Here is a 21,644-nt window from a genome sequence, read left to right on the forward strand (position 1 = left end):
ATCATTTATTTGTTTGCCACAAAGAAATGCAAGCAAAACGCCAAGCTCTAAGTAACAGCTAGAAGTTACAAGGCAAGTCCCCCTCCCCCTAAGCTCAGGTCAGAGCCTGACTGTTTTGTTTTCAACCACAGAAATAAGTCATTGTTACCTTTTGGCAGAAGAAAGCAAACTAAGGAAAAGCAAACCAGCTCTTTTAGGGAGAAAAAAAAGAGCATTGGAAATCCATGGACATCTATAGTCAGCAGGATTTTACCTTCTTTTCAAGAATATATATGGAAATAACCATCTTTCCCTTGAATAAAGTCAATGAATTTTTTTTTCATATTGCTAATGAGAATTCTAAAGACAGTTTCAAATGAATTTTGACCTCAGCTCTATGATTAAAGGAAACAAGTACAAACAAATCTTGGGAAGATTGCAGCAAAACTTCATCAAACAAAAATTTAACTTGGGAGGCACCTCATATTAGTGTATTAAAAGTTGTATTTTTTTTTTTTTTTTTTTTTGGTACCAGGGATCAAACTCAGGACCTTACACTTGGCATTCAGGCACTTCTGCCACTGAGCTATATCCCCGGGCCTAAAAGTTGTATTTTTAAAGACATGTCTATTATATAAACTGCCAACTTCTGTGATGAGGTTTATTTCAAAGAGCATACATAGCACCAGCACAATATAAGCAATCTACTGGGTGGCTCAATGAATTAAGAACACATGATTTTAGTGTTTCAAGCATTCACTAAGTGATACCATGCTGCAAATGTGTGTATAAATCTGTATCTCAGCTAAAATAATGGCATATTCCTCTAATCTCAGCCACTCCGGAGGCTTAGATTGCATATTTGAGCCCAGCCTGAACAATTCAGGGAAATCCTGATGAAAATTTTTGAAAGTATATGTAATAGGGGGGCTGAGAATGTAGCTCACCAGTAGAACAATCCAGGGTTCAATTCCTAATATCACACACAAAAAAAACTCTGTATCTTTCCGCAAATTAATATGTTAATGGCATAGCTATATGATTGAATTATATATGAGCCATATATAATTACATTTCTTTCTTTAATTATTACCTTTCCAGTAGCTCCTTTTCTTTCTCCATTTATCTTCTTTTTGCATATTATATAGACTTATTTCTGTACATGTTTCCTGCTATACTAGGAGTTTTTTAAGGCAAGAAGAAATTTTATTTTACTCTCCTTCTTACACCTTCTGTGCTAAAAGAGCAACCTATGGCTAACTCTACCATTCTGTACCCAAATTGCCATTTTCTTGGAGAGGGAAAGTGGTCTTATGATAAAATTTGAACATTTAGATACAACCATTCTAAAATGTCTATTGCATGAGTCAATAAATACAAACAAGTTTGAATTTGGTATTCTGTCCCTTGAATTGCAAAAACTTCATAAAATTGGTAATGATACCTAGAAGAGTCATGTTGGAAAGTAACATATTCCAAAAGTGGAACTGGTTGATTATGATTTGAATGTGAGACATTAGAGATTCTCTCGCCTTCAGCTGGTAAAGCAAGCTCTATTGTGCAATAGCTAATTAAACTGCCCCTTTGTATCTTAAGACTCAGACTTTGGACCAATCAAAGCTTAGAGACATCATAAAAATACTTCAGGATATTGTATCTCATTGACTGTTGCTTTTAACTTTGAACAAAGGATTATCAGTAAGATGAAAGCTGTGGTTTAAACTGTGGTTGTGTATGAAACCACAGAGGGAAGAAAATAGAGATATTTTCTGCTTATGGCCAGCCGTATAAAATGGCTGAGAGATAATCCTGACTCTTAGCCAGTTGGAAGGGCTATACACTGCACTCCATGCTAAAATTAGTCTGACTAAACATGAGGGACTAGGACAGACACTAGAAGAGAGGTACTTAACCCCTAATGTCTTATCTAGAACATTATCCTACGCATTCCCTGTATTACAAATGGCATAATCATCTGCATTTTAAAAAACAACCCATTGGAATTTTGCCTTGAACAAGGGGAAGGTTAATTGTATCTCCACCATAGCCTAACTTACTATTTCTTGTGTTGTTCCAAGAAGGAACAAGACAGATGCTATTGAACTAATGGCTGTAGTCAATACCAAAGCTCCTGGGTCTATTGCTTAAAGATACAAATACTGATGCCCAGATTGATGGACCATGATTCAAAGAGATGTGTGTCTCTTTTACTAATCCATAGAGGTGACTTGATGCAAACTGGCAAAAAGTCAATTAAGGTTCTAAATGGATTGGATTAATAGTACATCTGGAAATAAGCCAATATGGTAGAATGCAGTGCCAAGAAAAGCAATCTAAAGCGTGAATGGAACCGCTTGAGTTTACCAGTTAAGTGCATCAACATATTCCTTTATGTTAAGGTCTGTTTGCTGTGGATTTCTGTCACTTGTAACTAAGACTCCTGACTGACACAAGACTGAAGAGAAATAGAAGGAAATTAAAGTATATCGAGAATTTCTATGTATGGGAAATTGTGCTAGGTGATGTTTTGTTTTCTACTTAATGTTCACAATGTCCCTGTGATACAACAGGACAGGTTCTATGTCCTACGAGGTTCATAATGCACAGTGAGGTATGTAATACCTGCCTTCATTTTGTTTAAAGGAAATTGAGGTTCAGATAAACAAGTACACAATAAGTACCCATGGTCCCATTTTAGTAAATGATGGACTCACAATTCAACTCAAGTCTCTTTGATGCTAAAATCAAAACTGTTTCAACTATACCACACTCCTCAATAAAATGAAGACGACAATAATGGGACCCGCCTCATGGACTTATTGTAAAACCTTAGACTATTGTCTGGCATACAGTAAGTGCTGAAGAGTTAAAATGTAAAAAGCTAAAATAAGTAAATAAGCAAACAGTGGATAAAGGGGTTCCTCCTTGACCTGATAATTTAATACAAACTACAAATGCATGTTGTTGATCCTGGCAAATCTTATGTCTAATGGTGTGATCAAAAGTTTGTTATATTCACTTAGCAACTTAAAAAGATTAATTATAACTGCTGCAAACTTTTAAAATATAAAAGCTACCTATAGCCAAAATAAATTTCCCCATTACCAAGACAGCTAAAATATTTTAAATATGTTTTTAAAATGCATTATTCTAACATTAAAATTCTTTTAGTGTCCTAAGCTGGGAATTTATAGCATGTACATTATGAACTAAAAGTCATCAATTACATGACTTTTGTAATGATATTTCTCACTTGATATATGACATATGATTGAAAAATAGTGTGTTTAAATTTTTTAAAAACTAGTACAGTAAAAAAATTGACATTAATCTTCATCAAAATACTCTCCCTTGCTTTAAACACTTAGCCCATCATTTTTGCTATTTTTGAAATAGTTCAAGATGTTCTCTTTTGTGAGTGTCTTTAGTTGCACCATTGTGGCTGCCACTATATCCTGAATTGATTCAAAACATTTGTTTTTCATGGAATTTTAGCTTTGAGGAAGAGCTAGAAGTTGCACTGTGTGAGATCTATTGAATAAGATCGATAAAGATACAATAATGCTTTTACAAGCCTACCTTTCCATTGAATGTCACTGGGCAACACATTCACTGTACTTTTGACCATACCTCATAAACACACCCAAGAGGAATTCCAGAACTGCTTCAGAAAGTAGCAAGAATAATGGGATAAGTGTATCAAAAGTGTAAGTGGTGTATGTGTATTTTGAAGGAAATTAATGACAGTGTGTCATTAATCATGTATTGCCAATCATTTAACAAATTTTAACATGATATTTTTTGATCTCTCTTGTCTAATACTATACACATGACTTGAACTTACTAATATCACAACTAGGGCCTGAAAATTTAGGCAACATCAACTTTGCTTTACAGTAGAGTTTCGAGCTATAGCCTAGTGTGGTGGCATGAACCTGCAATCCCAGCACATCAGAGGCTGAGGCAGGAGGATTGCTGTGAGTTTGAGACAAGCCTGAGCTACAAAGTGAGTTCAAGCCCAGCATGAATTGCATAGAAAAACTCTGTCTGAAAAAAAAACAAAAATAGAGTTTCAAGCTATCAAACAAATTATTCACAGTGAGTTAATTATTAACTCAGTGTACCATAATTCTATTTTAAATGATATTCAAAAGTTTAAATATTGAAGAATTTAATAATAATTTGCATACATATATTTTTTTGTCTGAAGCTACGTGAAACAAAATTATGGAACACCATAAACTCAGGTATGTCTGTGTCCTCCTGTCCCCAGAACAAGCCTTTGTGATAATCAATACTCTACATATAAAGGGAAGAAACAATAACTGATTATCACCAAGTCAGAAACACCATATCTTGTCAACTTTGAATATAAATAATACAATGAAGTAAAGACTTTATGATGTCTCATATTTACTGTATTTATTTATTTATGTTGAGGATTGAACCCAGAGTCTTGCACATGCTAAACATATCCTCTACCACTGGGATACACCTTATCCCAGCCACTGTATAGAACTAATCATTTAACTTTGCAAGCATGTTTATTCTCTTGTTCAGTATGTTAAATACCACAGTTAAGCTATCTTCTAATTTGTCACTTAACCTTAGAAATTTATTTAACCAAAATTTAATACAAATTCGATGTATTACCATAGTGAATATTAACATTAGTGAAGAATATTAACATTTTTATATTGACATTTTATACTTTATCACAGTATGAACACAATCCTCTATACTACTTCTTTAAAAACAAAGAATGTCTGCTATGATTCTAATCAAATAATATCTACACATCAAAAGAAAAATTTTTATTCTTTCTTTTAAAATACTCAGAGAACTTACTGAAGTAGATAAAGGTGTTAACATATTTTTATTAGTACATGTTTGCAGTACATCGTGATTACATTTCTTATGTGGACTTGGTAGATAGTTATTCCCATTTCTTGACAAAGAGACAATAAATAACATCTATTTCACATTTTGGATATTGTGAAATGGGAAGAAATTGTTCAAAAAGAGAAATGAACTAGGATGGGGAGAGGGCAAAGGAAGGAAGAGAAAAGGAAAAAACGAAATACAAGATAATTATGCTACCAGTTTCTCTTAGTTTATTGAAAAGAAAGGATTTTTTATCATTTGTAGGATTTTTTATGCCCGTATTTTATACTCTGATTATCTACTTTAAAGATAATAATACTCAATGTACTAATTATTATTATACTCCTATTATTTTTGTTATGAAATTTCATTTTCTTTTTTTCATAAAAATTTAAAAAACAGAGGAACAATAAATATCTGTATCCTGTGTGATAAAAATGTAGAGTAATGGATTTTACTATTTTGCTCTTCCTTGGCTTTAAAAAATAGAATTTGCTGATGATTTTATTATAAATATCACTTCAACATAAGTAAAATAGAATTCTCCTTTGCGGGTACAAGATGATGGCATGTTTGTGGTTAGTAAACGATGACATTGAGTTAAACAGTCTAGTCCTTTATAGGCATTCAATTATAGTGTTCCCTGGTATTTTCTTTCTTTTTTTTTTTTTTTTTTTTGTCTTTTTTTTGAGACAGGATCTTGCGCTGCACTTCAGGCTGGCCTTGAGCTCACTTTGTAGCCCAGGCTGGTCTCGAACTCACAATAATCCTCCTTTCTCAGCCTCCCGAGTGCTAGGATTACAGGCATGCGCCACCACGCCTGGCTGGTATTTTCTTGGATCAAATCTGGTATTACATATTGAGATAAATTCTCATATAGTCACTTGGCACAGAGATACGATTTCTCTGCCTTTTTCTTTGATTTTCCTCTTCAAGTGGATTAAAATCCAACTCAGGATTTTTAACAGATAGCTATACATAAAGACTATTACTAGAATACCTAAATTTTGCCAAGTTTACAGCCTTCTGAGGCCACCCTTTCATTTGCTATTCAATTACAAATAATGCAACCCTCTATTGGCCATTCAATGAGAAGTCTAGTATACACCATATTCAAGGATTTCTGAAGGCGGGGGAGCCTATGAAGTGAAATATCACCCCAAAACATCTTACCCACCTGATTCTCAATCCTCTTATCATTCTATATCTTAAAACTATACCTTTCATCTTCTAGCTTTGAAACCCTCCCCCCTCCCATTCCCATATTTAGTACTCATCTTCTTTGATACCCCAAAGTATCAAACACCTGCAATGTGGAGTCAAGGAAGGTCATGCTGAATCATATCAAGCTAAACTGAGATGTGACAGTTCAAAAATGGCACATGAGAAATGTCAAACCAGAAGCCCAAAAACAACAATGAAAGATACAGTTGGAACTCAAAAGATATGAGACGTAGTTCCTGTCTTCAAGGAATATATATACAATCTATTGATATTTTTTTTTTTGTCTTTTTGAGACAGGATCTCACTATGCAGTTCAGGCTGGGCTTGAGCTCACTTTGTAGCCCAGGCTGGTCTCAAACCTGCAACAATCCTCCTGTCTCAGTCTCCTGAGTTCTGGGATTACAGGCATGTGCCACAACACCCGACCTTACTGATACAATTTTTAAAAATACCTGAGCATAGTTGAAACCCAAGCTGGAGTCTTTGTAATAAGATAATACCTCAGTTCACAAATGCTTCTGTTCACAAACAATTCAGCTCTCAAACAAGAGCATTTGATGAAATTTTGCTTCCATTCACAAATTCTGATCAAATGACAAACACAACTGTAGCCACGCCCCCACACACACACACACAAGCACAGCCATCTTCCCTGAAATTGTAAAACAAACTTCTAGGAAGATGGTAGAGTGGTAAACAGCAACAGATCAACCTCTCCCAGACTCAGAATTCAGGCACTGGAAAATAACAACTTGAGGAAGAGAAGGAGGGTGTGGGATCCTGAAGGATCTGAAGGAAAAACTGGAACCTGTAGAGAAAGTGAAAGGAGACATCAGTTCAGAAAGAGGAGGCAAACTACACTTCCCCCACACTGCACCTGGCTCACATCATGAGAGAGAAGTGACATAGAGACAGTGAGGGAGGGTGAATCCAGAGATCTCCACAGAGAAATACACAAGTGAAGCAAAGCAGTGGGTGCTGTGCGCTGCAACAGCTAGCATGTGACTCCAATCCAAGTGACTGCTGAGTTCCTCAGAGAGAGTGTTTAGGCAGACAGCCACTTAGGAAGGGGCTAACAGAACTGGGGACTCAAAGCATCCAGGGGTTAGCTTTGAGTCCCCAGTCAGGGGACTCATTCTTCCCCTGTCAGGGGAAGAATGGTTAGCTTTATAGTGTTGAAATCCCACAACTGGGTGAGGAATACAACTAGGAGAGGAACAGCTGCAGGAGACATCCAGAGTCTGGGAACCATGGTTGGGGCTGGCAAAGGACACTCAAAGTGTTGCTCAATGAATGACTAAGGCCCCAGCAGCACAGCTGGAGGCCAGGATCAGCCTGAACTTCTGTGGAGTTGGAAGCACCAGAATTGGCACCCTACTCTAAACCTACTGCACCCTCACTGGTATTATTCAGTATTCTATTCTAATCGTACTGCAGAGTTACTGGCATAACCCAGTATGGATCTAGGCTCTTAAATGGACACTATCACAAAACTGTAGACACCAGAAAATAACCACTGGCCTAAAATAACAGAGAAATTTCTTCTTTTTTTCTTTATTTTCTTTTTCTTTTGTTGTATTGTTTTTGCTCTTCTAGTGTTTTTTCCTGGATTCTTTGTTTTTGTTTATTCATGACAGTGAACATTATTTTTACATTTTTGCTTTGTTTTGCTTTGTTCTTGTTTGTTCCTTCTTTCTTTTCCTTCTGTGTTCACCACTTTCTTGAAGCTTGAACAATTTCCCTTTTTGCTTCACCCTTGCTTCTAATCCCTTTCTCTGCTTTTATTTCTCTAGTTTTCTTTTCTTTCTTTTACTTCTTATATTTTTCTATTTTAAATTATCTTTCCGGAGGGTAAAATGGCTCTATTAAGTTTATATTTACTCTATGTAATTTTCTGATTGATTTTATTTATTGTTTTTAATTTCAAAGAGTAAAAGAAGGATAACAATAATGGGGGGGCTTACCAAATTACAGACAAAGTGGTAGGAAATTATCAATGGTTATTGTTTTACATATTGTTATCTACAAGATAGTTTCTCAGGAAAACAAATAGACAAATAATAGTGAGTTACAGACAAAAGAGGTAGGAGATTATCAATAGTTGTTGTACTCTACTTAGGTATCTTCAAAAGAAAATAAATAAAGCTATACATGAATGACCTATTGAATAATCATTAACTATTCTCAGTGGTTGCTGTAGGAAACACATAATAATAAACATGCATTCATTTATGAAATAGGATAGAAACAATACAAACATTATAGCCTTATGGATAGATTAGTAGGAAAATATCAATGACTGCTGTAATACATGGTGGTATCTTCAAAGTGGTTTCTCAGAAAGACAGAGATACACAAGAAGGATCTAACAAGTAGTTACAGCCCAAGGGTTGTCAAAAATCAAGTGAGCCATCTGGGGTGAAAGCCATTTTTTGTAGCATTTTCTCTCCAGCCTTCCATCGCATTGGGACCCCACAACCAGTTAGTGTCCCCTCCCCAACTGTCAGTACAGGCAGCAGGAATCCTGCTGCAGACTTCTCTGGAGCTCCACCACAGGCTGTACTGTCAGGGGAAGAATGGCTTCCAGGGAGTCTCCGCAGGTATTGTGCAAGGTCCTCCTGGTTTACAGCTTTCGAGCGGCTCTCGTGACCCCAGTCCACAGGACCTCTGACTCCGTGGGCTTAGTCTGCATTCTCATGTTCTCTGAGTCCTTGTTCAGCAGCTGCTCCTCCACTGGCTCTGGACGTTTCTGGTTCTCAATGGCAGAAGCAAGAGTGGCCCGTTGTATGGTATGTATTCCCAGGGGTTGTTCAAAGTTTGAATGATTCACACATGTCCATAGGTGGGCATCAGGAGCTGGTGCATGGTGGGCCAATTGTGTCATTGTTTCTCTGTGTCATGATAGTTCTCAATTGAGCAGCGGCGGCCGGCCTGAAGGCCGGCACACAACAGCACTCGTGACCGCATGGCTCCCTGTGCGCCGGGGGCCCTCCCTCTGGGGGCCTACGAGGCAGGGTCTGATTGATTTTAAATGTAGCTATATATCTATAAATCTTGTACCTATGGTTAAATATAGCAAATTAATAGTTATCACAGTTTGTTAATTTCTGAACTGTGCTTGATGCTCTATTTATTACTGATCATACTATTTTAGACAAGGTGACATAGTTGTTCTTCATTGTATGCCAATACTGCTAGTGTCTGGGGGTCATAAGCAGTACTATAGTCCAATACTAAAGACCTGGGTGCTAGACCAAATAGGCACCAACTTTTAACCCCTAAAATGTCAAAGAGGCTGGTCACCAGCCAAAACTCAACTATACCTAGAAGACATTTCGAAACATGATAATTCCCTAAAGAGGTCTTGATACTAGTAACAAAGTTACCTACCATAAGCAATTTATAATTCTCAAAGCAGAAAACAAATTAAAAAATAGAAAATAAGAAAACATAGAAGCAAGATGCAACCCCAGACCTCCAGCACATCCAAGGCAAATTCTAGGGCACTGAAATGGAAGAAATCAAAAGCCACCCAGATGAACTTGCTGAAATGATGGCAGCATAAGTAGGAAAGCAGATAAATGAGACTCTAGAAAAAAAAAATCAGAAATAATTTCACAGATAACTAAATAGATGGCAATCATGATGAAAGACATGGTTAGTGAATCTAGAATAGATATAGATTTTAAAAAAAGAGAAGCTTTGGAAAATAATGGAAACTATGAATGCCCAGTAAAGGAAAAAATGGATTCCATGAAACATTATTTCAAACAGATATTTAGGAGATTAAAAATTCTACTGAAAATATAAGCAGAAAATCAACCAATGTGAAGATAATACCAGATCTAGAAGATAGGTCTGTGGTTAGTGATCATCATATGAAAGACTTCTTAAAAATAGTAAGGGATCATGAAAATTCAATTGAACAGCTGCTATATGATTCAAAGAAGAATAACATAACATTAACTGGAATCAATGAAAAAATCAGAAGATCCCACAAAGGACATAAAAGACCTGGGGACAGAAGTACTAGCAAAAAAAAAAAAAAAAAAAAAAAAAAAAAAAGAAAGATTTTGACACACAGTAAGTGAGGCATAAAGAAATCCAATTAGCCATGATGAGAAAAAATCTACACCAAGGCATATAATCATCTAGATTCCAGAAATTCAATGCAAGAACAAAATATTAAAAGCTTTTCAAGAAAAGAAATCACTTATAAAGTAAAACCCATCAGAATCATAGCATACTTAACACAAACCCTTAAGTGAAGGGAGTGAAGTATTTCAAGCCCTAAGAGAAAACAGCTTCCAACCTAGATTAATGTATCCCATAAATTTCTCTGTCAAAATTGATGTGGTATAAAATACTTCCATGATAAAGAACACATGAAGAAATTTATGACCACCAAACCAGAACTCAAAAAATTTCCAAAGGATATTGTAGAAAAAGACAATGAAGTCAATAATTCCATGAATCTCAATAGAATGAACTAATCAGACAAGGAAAGCAATTAAACAAAGGGGAAATATAGGGAATCAACATCAGGAAATAATAGGACAAGGATAAATCAATACATATCAGTCACACACATCAATTTAAATGGTCTCAATTCACCAGTCAATCTCATAAAACAAATTACAGTTGTGAATTGAGACATCATTGTATTCTTAATATCCAGGATGGACATTTGTGAACCCAATTATCAGAGATGTATCAAAGTCAACAGGAAGCTAGTATTGTGTTTCATAATTGGACAGGTGATTAAAGACCTATTTGTGTGAATAATTGGACAGGGAGTGGCCATGTGGGGATAATATTTTGAAAAGGTCTAAAGAGCAGATGTATGTTGTCATGGTCTAGCAGGATGTCCACCATCTGTCAGTCATCACACATGGATCAATAAAAAGGGAGATAGTTCAGCCAGTTCAGTAAACCTGCACAATAGTTTAATCTTCCATCTTCCTGATTTTATTTCTTATTTTCTTAGAGTTAAAGAAGTGCTTGGTAAAATTTTCAGAAATATCTAGTGATCTGAGAATTCAAATAACTTCTAGATGCTGACTATAAATGGTAAAAATGGTAGAATTGGACAGTAGAAATAAATAAACAGAGTTGGGACTACAGGTAAAGAAATTGGAAAGATTGTCCAAAAAGAATCTTTCAAGTACACATGTAATCTTCTTAGATATTTCAGTGTTTGAGCTTGCAATTTATAACAAGTTAGGTGGTATAATTTCCTAGATAATTATAGTGAGAAAATTTATTAGATTGTTGACCCTCACTTGGAATTTTCAAAGAAATTTACAGCTGGTAGTGATTGTGAAAAGTAAAACCTGCCTGGCTGATGAAAATCCAGCTTGAAAAAATATATAGGCAGATTTCACAGAGGCATTCCACCAAACACACTCACTCATCCATACCATTAAAATAACTTCTCCTTTAAATATACATTGAGGTCAGGATGTCATGAGCATTATTAATCCTCCCACCTTAGAAATTATGTTTTGTCCAAGTACAATGTTTCAAGACATATCATGTGCAATATATTATGCTACCTGTGTGGGGAGCACATAAATAAATAAAAGTCCCTCTTTCTTGTGATAGAGAAGAGAAAATCAGGCAAATAACTAAAGCAGGATAACTAAGTGATAAATAGAGGTACAGACACACTATAGGGGAAGGTCAAGGAAAGTGATTGATTCTAAACCAAGATAGGGTGTGACCTAATTGAGACAGAGTATTGACTCATAGTAACAAAGCCACACCTTTTGTGAAGTTAAACAACAATCTGATTATTTTAGTGAGATTTAATTCACAATGGGAAACCAGCCAGAGATTATTCCACAAACAATGGAAAAAATATTAATAAGACAAAAGAGCTTTTAGCCATGTCATCACAAATCATATAACATAAAATGCTGTCAACAAATAATAGCTGTTCCCAAGGGAATCACTGCATTTTATAAAAGTAAAAATACTTAATTAAAGCAGGAAGATGTCACTTCTCTTAGTGACAGAAAAATATTTTATTAATTTAGATTAACTAATAAGATTAATTGTTTCATTTTAAATATTCATAATGGGGATTTAGCTCAGCAGCACAGCACCTGCCTGGCAAGCACGAGGTCATGAGTTCAATTCCCGGTACTGGAAAAAAAACAAAAAAAATTTAAAAATAATAATAAAAAAATTAAATATACATAATGATAACTTTCATCATAGGGATTTTCTACCTGTACATGTTTTTTGTAATTTCTCTTTTTTCTAATTCCCTTGTCCTTCTTGCAATCTCTCTTCCCCTTTTCATTGACAAAACTTTATTTCCATTTCTCCCTCTTTGATTTATTTTCCCTTCCTTCCTTTCTCCCTCCCATCTCCCTATACATTCTGGTCCTTATTTACCCTTTGCACTGGCATGTCTCTATCCCCAAATGCCACTTGTTGCAGGGTGGGGTGGGGTGGGGCAGTGCTATGGGCTGACTCTCTTCTCCGGCCATTGCCACAGAGACAGCCCAAGGCTGTGTGATCCCACTTGATATCATCTTCTGCAGGGGGAGTGCCAGCCTCCCACTTATTGCTGCTTAAATCATGCATGTTGGCCTCCATCTCCCAAGCCATTTGCTGCAGGGCAGAAAGGGTCCTGCTGTTCCATTCACTACTTTTGCTACCACTGCTGCTGCTACCATCATTGCAGCTGTGGTCCCTAACCTTTCTGACTCACTGCTCCTACTGTGCTATGGAGATAGCACAAGACTGCTCACTCCCACTTCAGCCTCCTCTCACAGAGAGGGAGTACCAACATCCCACTTGTTGCTGCACCCAGCTCAAGGCTGCTTACATCCCTTGCATCTTTGTCACACTCTCAAGCCACAGGTCACAGCGGAAGAGGAGTCATGGTGTTCCAGTCACTACCTTGATTACCACTGCTGCTGTAGTCCCTAACCTTGTTGTCCTTAGACGTTCCAGTTAGCTGCTCTGGTCCATGACAAAACAAAAAAGCAAACAAACAAGCAAAAAACATCTGGTGCACATTGAGGAGGGGGCATTTCTCTGATCACATGCCCCAGCCTATGCCAGCAAAATTTGCTGCAGGGTTGCAGAATCCTATTTGGAGGAAAGCAAAAGAGGCAAGGGGCTTTATATCCCTGTGTGACTTGACTTACCGACAGTATTTTAGTCTATCCATTTTTTTTTATACTTTCTAGTATGGCAGTCCTGCTCTGCCCATGGGCAAAAGACCATCAGCAGCCCTATGGCCTGAATTACCATTTTATTAAGTCCACTGTTTATTTATTGTTTGATCTACAAGCTTATTTCAGATTGATTGTGTCATCAGTATGTATATCCCTCTCTTCCTTCCAATTACCTATGTATTTAGTTGATTTTCTCTGCATAGCTCCAAAGTGGCTCCTCCTTTATTCAGCCATATTGAATCCACCTAGAAAAATATTTTCAACACTGTCAGAAAGAGCAGGAGGCCATAAACGTTTTTCTTCAGAGATATGTACTATCAGATAAAAGAGGAGTAGTTCCTTTGGTTGAAAATGACTGAGACACAATTTTGTTCTTCCACTACCAATTATTTTGCTGTTATTCTACAATTACCTAGTAGCCTTTGATCACTAATGTTATCACGTGTCCTAGTCCTAGGAAAAAAAATAATTTAAGGACATTCTGTTAACTCCTTGAGGGAAATTACTGTATACTGGTTAGCATAGATTAAAGAATCAGTGCTTGACAATCTCTTCCAAAAATTGCCAACCTTGCAAATTCATAAAACTATTAAGATCACAGTTCTAAAGTACTGTACCAGTAGAACTGTCTTTTTTTTCCTCTGAAGTGCTGGGGATTGAACACAAGGGCCTCACACATATTGGACAAATGTTTTTCTAGCCTCAGCCCTAGAATTGGCTCTAAATCACCAATTAACTCCTTCACATTTATTAGATTTAAAAATGCACCTATTGTGTCTTTATTTTCCTACATTAAAAAAGACAATAGAAAATTATGAAAGAATGCATATAAAGAAGTCTGCTATGGAACTATGTTCTCAAACTAATCACAAGTATTTGATATCCAAATGAAATGAAAGGTTAGGTCATGAACTTATTTAATAAATCATGTAATTAAAACATTAGCTATATGATTAATTTGTAATCATATAACTAATATTTTAATATTAAGATGAAAGAATGTAGCATATTTTACTAGTATTATCAAAACTAAAGCACAAATGAATTTCTGGGGAAAATCTAATGCAATGAATAAATCTTAACTCAAAATTATTTTGAAATCTTATAGAGGCCCAAATATTTAGAGATGCTTACTATTTAGAAAAATTTTAATGAATTGATACATTTAAGAACTATTTATTCATCATCTAGTTAATAGTAGGTATTGAATGTACAGTGGTGATGAAGAAAGGCACAGTTCCTATCTTTGCAATACCAGAGTCAATTTATTCAATTAGGCATAGGTAATACAGTCTCTAGCATTCACAGTACTTTTAAGGACCTATGAAAATGTATTCATTTCTTTTAAAATGAGAAGAAAATTATAAATATGACCGAAATTCAACTGTATTGGCTTCTTTATCAATGCAGAGATAAACTATAATTTCAATATATTTATATGAAGGAAGGAGTCCTTGAAAATAAAAATGGGTAGGGGTCAAGAAAGTTGCATACAAGTTTATGTGTAATTCACATTCCACAAGAGGAGACAGGCTGCTATGATCTGAATGTGTCTCCCAAAGTACATATGTTGAAATTTAATCGTGAATATAATATTAAGAAGTGGGAGTGACACAGGAGTGGCCCCATTTCTGTGGACCTCTCTATTGGCAGGTGAGGCCTCCTCCTATGCCCTGCCCTGCTCCTTTAGGACAAGGAAGCAGCATGGGAGTGGCACTGGGCTCTATGGAACTCTCATTTGGGAGGTGAGGCCCGCACTCCCTCTACCAGCTACCTGAGGAACCCAGAGCAGCGGCCCCAGTCTGATCACCACTGGGTTCACAGCTGAGGCCCATTGACAACCTGGAGACCCTGGTACGAAAGGCCAGCACCCCCCACCATCACAGTTGAGGTCTGAGCCTTGCACCCCACCAATTGCCTGGAGGTCCGGATCCAGTAGTCCAGTGACCTTTGCCACCTTGGGATAAGTCTGATATCCAGGTAAACTATGCTCCCTAGAGACTTTCAGTGAGCAACCTGGGTAGCATGTGGCTCAGCACTTTGCATCTGACATAAAAAATAACAAGACAAAAGATCAAAATGCCATCTCAGAGCTCAGTTCCACCTAGAACAAGTCCAGGAGACACTGGACTTCAAAGTCCAGTATCTGGACTTCAAAATAGGAGAACTTCAAAGTCACATACCTGAAATCTCTGAAATGATCACAACTGAAGTAAAGAAACAACTCCAGCAGGCCATAGAAGAAATCAGATCAGAAATAATTGCCCAGGTAAAAAAAAGGAATGGAATCAATAATGAAAGAACTGCTCAGCACATCTAAAGAAGACATATATTTAAAAAGAGATGAGCATAGGAAAATGATAGAAACATTAAATGAAAAATATAGCTCAGAACTAGAATGCATGAAACAGATTCAAAGAGATATCTAGGAAATAAAAACTTCCATTGAAAGCTGGCAAAACTGCTTGAATGAAGCTGAAGATAGAATCTCAGATATTGAAGACAGCATGGCAGTTAATGAATGTGAAAGGAAAGATCTCTTAAAATCAACAAGGATCCAGGAAAAATCAATTCAACTACTGCAAGATGAGGCAAAGAGAAATGATGTAAGACTAATAGGAGTCAATGAAACAGCAAGAGGCAACATAAATGACATAACAAGAATATTTGCAGAAATAATAGCAGAAAACTTCCCAAGCATGGAAAAACATTCTGATGTACAGGTAAATGAGGCATATAGAACCCCAATTAACCATAACCAAAACAAAACCACACCCAGACGTATAATAATCAAGATTCCAAATCTCCAGCAAAGAACAGAATATTAAAAGCTGCTAGAGAAAAGAAACAGATCACCTTTAAAGGAAAGCCCATCACAATCACAGCAGACTTCTCAACACAAACCATCCAATCAGGAAGACATTGGAGCAAAGTATTATAGGTCCTGAGACAAAATATCTTCAAACCCAGAATGATATATCCTGCCAAACTGTCCTTCAAATTCAAAGGAGAAAAAAATATTTCCATGACAAAAAACAACTAAAGAACTTCCCAAGTGCCAAACCAACCTTACAGAGTACTAAAAGATGTCCTAGACAGAGAAAAAAGTGACCATAATCTCAAGAACAATAGAAAGGCATCCTCAAGCAGAGCAAGCAATTAAACAGATAGCAAAAGTAGAAAATCAACAACAAGTAAACAACATGGCAAAGATAAGCCAACATATATCAGTTTTAACCATTAAAGTAAATTTCTTCTTTTCAAAAGAAATAGATTGGCAGAGTGGATTAAGAAATAAATCCCACAATATGCTGTATAAAGGAAACAAATTTACTCAGAAGGAAGTCCATAGACTGAAAGTCAAAGGATGGAAAACCTTATCCAAAAAAAGAAAGGAAAGAACTCAAATTCATGCAATAAGGAATGAAAAGGATGAAATTACTACAGATCTTGCAGAAATTCAGAAGATCATTAATAGCTACTTTGAAATTCTTTACTCACATAGTATAGAAAACTCAGAAGAAATGGGCAGAATCCTAGATATGTACAAATTATTAAATTTGAATAAAGAAGATATGAAAATCCTGAACAAGCCTATATCAATTAATGAGATTGAATATGTGATTAAAAACTTACCAACAAAGTAAAGCCCACACCTGGATTAATTTACAGCGGAATTCTACAAAAAATTCAGAGAAGACTTAATGCCAACACTCCTGAAACACTTCAATGAAATTGAAAAGGAACCAATTCTCCATAACTCATTTCTGCAGGCAAGTATTATACCAATACCAAAAACAGAGAAAGACCCAACCAAGACAGAGAACTACAGACCAATTTCCCAAATGAACATAGATGAAAAGATATTCAAAAAAACACTAGCAAATAGAATGCAGCAAATCATCAAGGAAATCATACACCATGAACAAGTTGGACTCATTCTAGGAATGCAGGGATGGCTCAATATTTGCAAATCGATTAATATAATAAAAAAATCCGTACAGAAAATAAGAATAGATGCTCTTTACCTCAAGCTGATCAAAGCCATCTATGACAAATCAACAACCCACATCATACCAAATGGACAAAAACTAAAAGCTTTCAATTTAAGTCAAGAACAAGACAAGAATGTCCACTGTTATCACTTCTATTTAACATAGTTCTGGAAGCATTAGCCAGAGCAATTAGACAAGAGAGAGAAATAAAATGAATAAGGATAGGAAAGGAAGAAGTAAAATTATCACTATTTGCAGATGACATAATACTTTACATGGAAGACTCCAAAAACTCTGTCAGAAGACTTCTTGAAGTAATCAACAAATTCAGTAGTGTAGCTGGATACAAAGTCAACACTCAAAAATCAATAGCATTCCTGTACACAAACAACAAACAGACTGAGAGAGAAATTAAGGAAACTACACCTTTCACAATAGCATCCAAGAAATTGAAATGTTTAGCGATCAATCAAACAAAAGAAAGAAAAGATCTATTCAATGAAAACTACCATACTCTGAAAGTAGAGATTGAAGAGAACTTCAGTAGATGGAAAAATATTTCTTGCTCATGGATAGGAAGAAAGAACTTTGTGAAAATGGCCATACTACCAAAATTGTTGTACAGATTCAATGCAATTCCCATTAACATAGCATTAGTAGACCTTGCAGATCTATGGAATACATTCCTAAAATTCATCTGGAGTGAGAAAAAAACACAGAATAGCAAGACCAATCCTGGGCAACAAACATAAGTCAGGTAGAGTCACATTCCCTGACTTGAAACTACTATAAAGCTACTATAATAAAATAAACGAGGTACTGGCTAAAAAACAGACCTGAGGATCAATGGAGCAGACTGGAAGACACAGTCACAATAAAAAACACATTCAGCTACCTAATCTTTGGCAAAGAGGCCAAACAAACTCACTAGAAGAAAGAGAGCCTCTTTAATAAATGGTGCTGGAAAAATTGGCTTGCCACCTGCCAAAGACTGAAAATAGACCCAAGTCTATCACTATGCACCAAACTCAAATAAAAATGAATCACAGATCTCAATCCTAAAACAGAAACACTAAATCTACTGGAAGAGAAAGTTGATAAAAATCTTGAAGACATAGGGGTAGGCAGAGAGTTCATGAACAAAAACCAAATCGCATAGGAAACACTTGAAAGAATCAACAACTGGGATCTCATCCTGCTGAAAAGTTTCTGCACATCTAAAAAAATCACCAGCAGAATCAAGAGAAAACCCATAAATTGGGAAAAATTTTAGCTGGCAGTCCCTTGGACAAAGGACTTCTATCTAAAACATATAAAGAATTAAAAACATCAGCCCCCCCCCAATTCAAACTTCCAATCCAAAAATGGGCAGCTGAGATGAATACACATTTCTCAGATAAAGAAATACAAATGGCAAATAAATACATGAGAAAATGTTCAACATCATTAGCCATTTGAGAAATGCAAGTTAAAACAAACTTGAGATTCCATCTTACCCCAGTAAGAATGGCAAGCATTAAGAAATCAACCAATAACAAAGGCTGACAAGGCTGTGGAGAAATAGGAACTCTTCTCCACTGCTGGTCGGAATGCAGACTGGTGAAACCACTGTGGAAATCAGTGTGAAGATTCCTCATCAAATTGGGCCTAGAGGTCCCATTTGACCCAGTTATTCCCCTTCTGAATATTTTCCCAGAATATCTGAAAACATCATATCACAGTGATATATGTGCACCCATATTTATAGCAGCACAATTTGTAATTGCTAAATTGTGGAAGCAACATAAATGTCCATCCACTGATGATTGAATAAAAAAGTTGTGGTATTTTTATATGACGGAATACTACTCAGCTATAAAGAAAGATAAACTCGAGGCTTTTATAGGTAAAGGGTCACAACTAGAGACCATACTCATAAGTGAAATAAATCAGCCCTCATGTGTAAGCAACGTATTGTCTCACTAGTGTAAAAACCTGAAAGTTTGAATAAAAACTAGGAGGTATGATAGACATTGTGATACAAAATGAAAATGCTCAATAATAAAAAGCGTGAGGGAATAGAGAAAAGAAAGAAGGGTAAAATTATGTTTAAATGTATATACAGGATAGCTAACATAGTTGTATTACTGACTTCTATCACTTTATTGAAAGGAACACTTAATGATTAATTATTTTGATCAATCTTGCATATCTATATTTGTTTTCCTGAGTAACCAGTTTGAAGTTATTAATAACCATTGTTAATTCCCTGTCAACTTGTCTGTAGTTCAGTACTGCTTGTACTATTCTTATGCTACTTTGTAAGTTGTTATCTGTTTCTTAATATGTTTTCATTATTTTACTTCTAAAATAAAAAAGAAAAGAAGTGAATCATTTAGGTAGCAATTAATTTAGAAGGGAATAGCCCTCAGGGATAGGATTAGCAATGTTATGAAATGGCTGGGTAGGACTGTGTTTACTCCCTACCAACAAAATATATGTTTTACATTAGGGCAAACTCAAGGTAAAAAAAAAATTGGTCAATTAAAATGACCAGTAGGGCATAACTGATTTATTTTTATTGTCCTAAATAAGCTTAGTGCCTAGAAAAGTGTTGGGCACATAATAGGCTCCCAGTAGGTGTTCATAAAATGTTGAAGAATGAATAAGTGGTTTTTAATGGTCATATAATTGAAACTTATATAATTGTATAAAATTTTTATATTCTTAAGTGTTCTTTGTGGAATTGGATAATAAGTAGAGGAAGGTACATACTTTTGTTCTACTCCTAGTAATATACTTAAAATTATGTCTGAATCTACAGTGTCCAAGCCTCAAAGTCATTTTAGGATTGTACATCAGAATTAATGCTTGTTTAAATGATCTTGAAGACAACAGTACACCTCTAGAACCTCTTATCAATACAAATTGTCCATTGTTTTTGTTGTGAAAGGAAAAGACTAGTCCTTTCTTCAGCTACACACACATTTTAAGTAAAAAAATAAAAATCTTTGGCCCCCATCCCAATTCCCAGTAGTTTAACATATCCAGCTGATGGAGACTAATATGAAGCAGCTCTGAGCAGGACTGAAATTAATCAGTTGGTTTTCCATGTTTACTTGTGAGTCACTGGTCCCTACTGAAGCCCATAATGATGAGTGAAGCCATGATGCCTCAAAGGACAAGACAAGGCCACAGCTAAGGACATCTGGCTGCAATCTCTATTAACAGGATAAAGACTGTATCTGCAGGCATCTCACTCCTGGGTAGAGACCATCCTGAAAATAACATAGTTCTCCTAAACTAACATAATATCTTACTTGGAGAAGCCCTTGAGCAGACTTCCAAGGTCCTTGGACAGTCCTGCCATTCAAGACAGAGTCCCACCTTTCTTCAGTATTGCCTACTGTGTTTTTAAGATCTTTGTCTTAACCCCAGAGAACCTACAATTCTGTTAGAGGGTTTTGAACCTCCCAGAGCCCAAAAATCAAGCCACTTGACTATTTAAGCCTTCACCATCCACTCATTTGGAAGATTGCAGGCCTGATCAGTCTGTAATAAATAGGGGATAATATTAACGGGATATTCTATCTTTTTAATGTATTTATCATATTTTAGATGAATTTTTGCTGATTGTTTGGTTGCAAAACATCACTATTTTTCTTTTCAAATTATATTAGACTTAGTTCCTGATGCCTAGTAATCCCTAGCTGGTACGAGAGTTCCTATCAGTTATTATGGGAGCTTCTTCCCCCATCAGAACATATAGGAATCTAAGAGTTTATAAAGTAACAGGTAAATGAGCAGAAGCTAATCCTTAATATCTGGTGGTCATTCTCATTCCTGATGCTTCTGCTGCCAGTTATGTTGCTGAACTATGATTCTCTGCTCTCTGTGAGGCACTGCTTCTCAGTAGTACACATGACAGGAAGTATTATGATGGACTTGCTTTTCAGTAACATTTTCTCCATCCTGCAATGGCTCCAGGATTTACCCCAGGGAACTCTTAAGGCAAAACACGGGTGTTTTTCAGTCTCTAGCATATATTTTCCTCAAACAGTAGTACTGCCACTTCCCTAACCATGATCTCAGGGAACTTCTTCCTCTCCAACAATAATTACCTGTCAATTGGTCACCAAGGAAGTCTCTGTCTATCCTTGCCCACTAAAGCAACTTCAGACTTTACCAACAAAGACCTACACAGGTATTATTGTTAGTTTTAAGAGTGACTTTGATTTTTGTGTTCTTCCTCATAAAAAGAAGGAAGGAAGGAAGGAAGGAAGGAAGGAAGGAAGGAAGAAGAAGAAGAAGAAGAAGAAGAAGAAGAAGAAGAAGAAGAAGAAGAAGAAGAAGAAGAAGAAGAAGAAGAAGAAGAAGAAGAAGAAGAAAG

This window comes from Chinchilla lanigera, unplaced genomic scaffold (assembly GCF_000276665.1).
Source record: "Chinchilla lanigera isolate Chin_1 unplaced genomic scaffold, ChiLan1.0 scaffold00102, whole genome shotgun sequence".
In the NCBI taxonomy this organism is placed as follows: Eukaryota; Metazoa; Chordata; class Mammalia; order Rodentia; family Chinchillidae; genus Chinchilla; species Chinchilla lanigera.